This window comes from Peromyscus maniculatus, chromosome 5, assembly GCF_049852395.1.
Source record: "Peromyscus maniculatus bairdii isolate BWxNUB_F1_BW_parent chromosome 5, HU_Pman_BW_mat_3.1, whole genome shotgun sequence".
Taxonomy (NCBI): domain Eukaryota; kingdom Metazoa; phylum Chordata; class Mammalia; order Rodentia; family Cricetidae; genus Peromyscus; species Peromyscus maniculatus.
The window spans coordinates 63,825,618-63,833,122 of record NC_134856.1 but is presented as its reverse complement, the minus strand read 5'-3'; the positions used below and the strand labels follow the sequence as shown (position 1 = coordinate 63,833,122).

Below are 7,505 nucleotides of genomic sequence, written 5' to 3'. Positions count from 1 at the left end.
GGAGAGGAGTTTTGAGAGAGAGAAAACCATGATCAGAATATACTGTAAAACTTTTAAATTAAAAAAAAAAAAACAAATTCAAGCAACAACAACAAAAAGACATCCCATTAAATTCACATCACTGATTTTGCTGTGTTCAGTTGTATCATCCGCTTTATTTGGGGCTATCACTTTTGTTTAAATTGGCACATGCCTTTAATCCCAGCACTCGGGAGGCAGAGCCAGGCAGATCTCTGTGAGTTCGAGGCCATCCTGGACTACCAAGTGAGTTCCAGGACTCTAATTTTTAAGCTCACATTCAAGTAAACAGAACCTTTTGAGACACATTTCTTCTGCTAGATTTGTTTTGGAGACTCTTTATTCCAGGTTGTCATCATTTATGTGGTCAGCTGGCAGGAAAAAAAATTATTATAAAATTTTGTGTAGTTGCAATATCTTTACCATGAAAAATACCAAAAGAGTAGCAAAAAGTTTGAATTACTAGGAGCTAAAAAATGACATGCAAATATATAATGCTAAAGAAATTACAGTATTTATAGTTTTCCCACAATAGAAGAAATATAACGTGGTGAAAGATTATTTGGATAAGTGAACCTTAGTGTGTATGTGTTTAAATTTTTATTAACACAACTTTCATAAATCTCATACTATAATAGATATACCTGATACAGTTAGCTAGAATCCTCCCAGAAATTGTAGCAGGATGCTCCTGAGAATATTTGATAAATTGTGCTTTTAATTTACCTGCAGCCTCAAAACATACGGTTGAAAATAGAACAAAAGAGGGTAATATGAATGCTTTATTTGCAATATCATTACAAGACAGATTTGATTAAAACATGTCACAGATACATCAGCCAAAATAAAATTGCCTGCTAAGTGCACAATAACTAAAAAAGAAGTCAAGCAGCAATGGGGAACAAGCAGAACAACTTTCATCCAAATATATGTATATATGTGTGTGTGTGTGTGTGTGTGTGTGTGTGTGTGTGTGTGTGTGTGTATATACATATATATATATATATTTGGAGACTCCTTTATGAGTACTATATTTATGCTATTTGACTCTCCTTTTCCCATTTCTGACTCCCCATGTCCCCTACTCACTCTCAAATTCATGACCTCTTATTATATTTACACAGATACACGAAGTCCATTTACTGTTGCTTATATGTACACTACATGTATTTAGGGCTGGCCAAAGGGGTTGGATAACCTTTTAGGGAGTTCATCCCTGGTAAACACTGATTCATCCTCCCTCCCTCAACAACCATAAATTGGTTGTAGCTCTTTCTCTAGAGAAGTGATTCTCAACCTTCCTAATGCTGCAACCTTTTAATACAATTCCTCATCTTGTGGTTGTGGGGACCCCACCACCACCACAAAATTATTTCACTGCTTCTATATAACTGTAATTTTGCTACTGTTATGAATTGTAATGTAAATATCTGATATGCAACCTTTAAAGGGATCGCAGCCCACATGTTGAGAACCACTGATCTAGAGGTTGTGCCCTGTGAGATTTCCACCATCCATGCTTGTAGCAAGCTTTCTCATCAACTTTCTTGGACGATCAGCTCACAAATAATGATACAGAGGCTTATTGTTAAATATGGAAGTTTGTCCATTAGCTTAGCCTTGTCCTACTAGTTCTTATAACTTAAATTAACCTGCTTTTATTAATCTACATTCTGTCACGTGGCTTGGTTACCTTTTGTTGTGGGTCACCCTATCTGGACACCCCTTGGAGGAAGTGAGAAGGTGTTGTGTCAACAATGCAGACACTGGGAGTCAGGTGAGCAGCAAGCAGTGGACTCATTTGTTGCGGATATGGGTGAACCTATATATCCCCTCCAGATTTCCTATTGGCAGCCAGAGATTCTCTTAGCTGTCTTGTCTCTTTCTAATTGGCTCAGCATTCTGATGGTTGAGCATCACCAATCACCAGGTGCAGTGGCAGACCCCAAGTTGGCTCAATGTGAAGTAGCTAGCACACATGCCTAAGCACACTACCCACAACAGGGCACCTGTGGTTTTATCAGGCTAACTGGCTGCACTCCTCCTATAACTTCTACTCTGTGATGTAAGTCTGACATCTTCATTGTTGTCTCCCTGATGTCCCTTGCATGCCTAGATTCCTTCTCCTCTTCCTTTCTTTTTCTGGAAATCCTGCCTATCCTCTCCTGCCTAGCTATTGGCCACTCATCTTTGTGTTATATCCATCACAGCAACACATCTGCACAGAGTGTACAAATACACAACACATCTCAGTTGCTGTTGTCTTTATATAGGTCTTGTTTAAACAACCATATTGTTGAGATTTTAAGGGTGCTACATTTCTGTCATGTCTAGGAGACACTTTATAGCAGCAAGCATTCTGGTACTGTGAGCCTTACAATCTTTAGGCCCCCACACCTGCCATTTTTCCTAAGTCTTGGTGTAAGGGCTGACTCACTTGGGGGTGGACACCCAATAGTTACTTATCCTTTCATTTGGAACAGTTGTGGATCTCTATGATGTGTCTACTGCAGAAAGAAGCTTCTCTGATGAGAGTTACCCTTATCTGAGGGGATAACTGTGTGTCTAAGGATAAGTACTTAGAATATAGTTAGAAACTATATGGGCTTAGAAAAATGGCTGTAGTAGGTTTGCTCCAGGATCTAGGACCTTTCCAGCCATGAATGTTGACTGGATTTACTGTACTAGGCTTGATTTTCCTCCTATTTAATGGGACTTAATCTGATGAGACAGCTGTTTGTTACCACCAAGAGTGAGTTCCATTAGTATTGACCAAGTGTGAATGTTTGTGAAGCCATCTACCGGGACATAGTCAACCAACTTATCAGCAGCCATAAATCCAAGACAAATTCATCCCCTCCATCAGTTGCCAATTGCTCCTCATTCATGTTGGAATTTTTACTGGTTTGATCTTGTGCAAGTCTAGTGTATGACACACAGTTGCTGTGTGAGTTGATCTGTGCATCAGCTGTGTTCTGTCCTGAATAGGGCATTTCACAGTACTTCTCTCCATATTCATACTCTTACTTTTTTCTCCTAAACATTTTCCCTCAATGTTTATTGAACTTTTGGTAGTGGAAGATCGATACAAATGACCCATCTTCGGATGAGCATCGCAGTAACTTATTCTGATAATTTTAAGTAGTTATGAATCTCTACATTAACTACTGCCTATGGCAAAAGAAACATCTCTGACCAAAGTTATGAGCAGACAAACCTATAGGTGTAAATGTAAATAAAAGCACTCAGGCCAGGGAAGCAGGGAAGCTGACTGCAGAGTTTCAACTCTACCTCTGCTCCTCTAACTCCAGTCCTCCATTCTCATCCCAAGCTCTGCATCAAAGCACCAGCTGCAGATACCTCCCTCCGCTGTCCTCATCTCCAGTGGATCACAAAGATCCTCCCTTCCAATCTTTCCTCAACCTACTTGGTTTAACCCAGCCCACAACTCCAAGAATCTACAGGCCACTCTGGCCAGGGAAGTAGGTAGGCTACATGTAGATCTGCAACTCTCCCTCTGCTCCTCTAAATCTAATCTTCTAGTCTCATCCCCAGACCTGAAGCAGAGCACCCTTCCCTGCTGGCCCCATTTCCAGTGAATCACACAGATCTCCTCCCCTCCCCCCCCCCCTCGACCCCCGGTCTTCTTTCCCTACACTCATTGCATCGTCCCAGGCCCTAACTTCAGAAAGCACTCCCTGGGAACCCATAGGAAATATGACTAGGGAAGCAAGTAAACTAACTGCAGATCATTATCACTCCCTCCATTCCTCCAAGTTCAATATCACAGTCCCAACACCAGACCTGTAGTAGACCTTCTGCTATGGTCTCTCTTCTCTTTTCCCTCATTCCCAAGAGACTAAGCAAATCCTAGTGGAACACCCTGCTCTCCTCCCTCCTGACTTCCCCTGACCTCCAGACAATCCCCATTGTAAGTGTCAGCTTCCAATACCCAGAAACACAGATTAGCTGGAATCCCCAGGAGTCACACCTATCAGGATTCCAGAAGAATCTCCTTCCAGACAACACACAGTCATTACTCTTCCCTGAGAACCAGAGAGGACAACCAAAACCATGGCACAAAACACCCAACTAACAAAGTCAAGACCAGATATCCATACTGAGAATTACAATCTTTGCAATCCCAGATGCCTGGAAGACAGTGTGAAAGCACAATCAATAACAACCAAAACACTATGTCTCTAGTAGAGCCCAGTAACCCTACCACAACAGGCCCTGAGTGTTCTGCCATACATAAAGCAGAAGAAAAAGACATTAAAATAACCTTTATAAATGTGATAGAGATCTTTAAGGAGGAGATGAATGAATCCCTTTAATTTATGAAATCACGGAGTGGAAGGAAATAAATAAATAGCTCAAGACATGAAAGTGCAAATAGAATCAATACAGAAAATCCAAACTGGGAAATCTGGTAACAAAACATTTAGCGACTTGAACATGAACCCCAGAGGCAAGCCTCACCAACATAATACAAGAGATGGAAAAAGAGAATCCCATTAACTGAAGGCACAAAAGAAGAAATGGATATCACAGTCAAAGTAAATGTTAAATAAAAGAAAATCCTGGCATAAAACATTCAGAAAATCTTGGAAACTGTGAAAAGAACAAATCTATGAATAATAGGAATAGAGGATGGAGAAGAAATGTTGATCAAAGGCACACAAAATATTTTCAACAAAATCAGAGGAAAAAATTCCCCTCACCAAATAAGTACATGCCTATGAAGATACAAGAATAGATCAGAAAAACAGTCCCTTTGGTATGTAATAATCAAAACTAAACCTGATAATGGATCCCTTTAGACAACAATTCAATTAATTATAAACTATTTTTGTCACTGGAGGCTACATTTAGTGGAGAGAAAAGTCTAGTTGGGCATTGTCTTCCTTGTTATTTGGTAATTCCCTTTAGATTTCTTACATACACATGTATAAATTTTAAGAAGCTTCTATTGTAGTACTTTTCCATATGACCTATTAAATGGCACTTAGTAGTGTTAGCTGTCCCTCCAAGTATTCCTTAAATTACACCCCTCTCCCCACCCCCTCTCTTTTTGATTATTCCATTCCAATTTCTCTGTCTGTATCTCCATAATCATATATTCTATTTCCTCTACCTTAGGAGTGTCTTCCATCCACACTCTACCCTTTTTCTATACCTAACCTCTGTAGTTATATGGATTGTAGCATCCCTCTGGAGGGCTTAAAAGCTAACATCCACAGATAAGAAAATACATATCATATTTATCTTTTAGGGTCTGGGTTACCTTACTCAGTGATTTTTTTTCCTAGATCCATCCATCTACCCATGAATTTTGTTATTTTTTTCTAGCTGAGTAATATTCCTTAATGTAAATGTATCACATATTTTTTGTCCATTCATCCATTGACAGACAAGTAGGCCATTTCTGATTTCTGGCCATTATGAATAGAGCACAATGAACATGGATGAACAAGTATACTTCCAGTAGGAGCTAGAGTCATTTGATTATACAATCAAGAGGTCCTTGATCAATTTGGAGTTGAGTTTTTTGTAGGGTTATAAATTTAGTTCTTTTGTATTCTTTTACATGAGGCCATTCAATTTGATCAGCATCAGCACCATTTGTTGAAGATGTGGTCTCTTTTACAGTGTGTATTTCTGGTTGCTTTATCAAAAATCAGGTATCTATAGGTGTATGGACTAATGTTTGGGTCTTCAATTTAATTCCATTGATCAATGTGTCTGCTTTTATGCCAATACCATGCAGTTTTTATTACTATAGCTCTGTAGTACAGCTTGAAATAAAGAATAACGCTATCTCACATACTTCTTTTTTTCATTTAGAATGTAATAGCCATCCTGGGTGTTTTATGTTTTCATCTGAAGCTGAAAGTTGTCCTATCAATTATTATGAAGAATTGTGTTGGAATTTTGATGGCGATTACATTGAATCTGTACATCACTTTTGCTAAGATGGCCAAATTTCACTATATTGATCCTACTAATCCATGAGCATGGGATATTTTCTATCTTCTGATACCTTCTTCAGTTTATTTCCTCACTGTCTTAAGGATTTTATTATATAGGTCTTTCCCTTGCTTGACTAGAGTTACCCTAAGAAAATTTTCAGGGCTATTGGGAAAGGCATTCTTTCCCTGATTTCTTTCTCAGTCCATTTTTTAATTTGTATCTAGACAGGCTACTGGTTTTAGGTGTTAATTTTATATTCTATTATTCTGCTGAAAGTATTTATCAGCTGTAGAAGTTTCCTGGTAGAGTTTTTAGGGTCATCAATGCATAACCATATCTGCAAACAAAGGTACTTGGACTTCTTCCTTTCCCATTTCTACCCCCTTGGATCTCCTTCATTTTTCACATTACTTTATCTAAGATTTTAAGTACTATATTGAATAAATATGTAGAGAATGGACATCCTTGTCTTATTCCTGAGTTTAGTGTAAATGTTTTGAAGTTTCTGTTTAGTTTGGTGTTGGCTGTGAGCTTGCGATAAATAGCCTTTGTTATATTTAACTATGTCCCTTCTAGCCCTGGTTTCTCCAGGACTTATATCATGAAGGTATATTGGATTATGTCAAAGGCTTTTTCTGAGTCTCTTGAAATGTTTGTGTGGTTCATCTCTATGGTTTTCTTACTCTTGTGAAGCATTACAGTCCCAGTTTAGAATTTAAGGCTATGTTTTGTATTATGCTTAGGACTAAGTTTAGATAGTTAAAATTAGAGTCATTTCAGAGTTAGACTTAAAGGTTAGGATTAAGGCTCAAGCTTGCTGTAAGGCTGCACATACACCAATAGCAAGTAATAAACAACCTAGTTATTAGACAGGATCTGTCTGTGGTAGATCAAAGATGGATCACTCAAGGGCTTTTTGGAGAACTCCACATATTAACATGTATGTATATCTTAAATGAAATATAAATACATCATTTTCCTCACACTTCTCCCTCTAATAACCCTCTCCTTGGTGCACTCTCTCAAATTCATGGCCTCCTTTTATTTATTGATTGTTATATTTATATATATATATACATACATATATATATGCAATGTGCTGAGTCTGTTTTGTGTTACTTATATGTATATGTTTTTAGGTCTAAATATATGGTACTAGATAAACTGTCAAGACACTCATCTCTGGGAGAGATGAATTCTTTTAGTAGTCATTAATTTCTTATAGCTTTTAATCTAGAAATGAGCAACCCTATGAGATTTTTCCCATTCACATTAGCATGTCAACTGATGGTTTCATTGTTCAGGTCTTCTTGAAGCAGTCACAATGTTGATATTTCATGGGTGTAGCATCTGTCATACATAGAAGACACAATCTTTTAGTTGACTTCTTCATACTCTAATTCATAACTTTTCCACCTCTTTTCTGGTGACATTCCCTGAGCTGTAGGTGTAGAAATTGTGTTGTAGATGTCTTGTAAAGGTGTAAATATTTACAGCTGCATTTATAAATGCTC

General features: G+C 38.1%; 1 long non-coding RNA gene across 1 annotated transcript in view; it reads right to left on the bottom strand.

Annotated features, from left to right (window-relative positions):
- The window catches only part of LOC121829475 (uncharacterized), a 34,779-nt gene that overhangs the window by 22,639 nt on the left and 4,635 nt on the right, over positions 1-7,505 (bottom strand). The gene's annotated exons all lie outside the window — the stretch shown is intronic.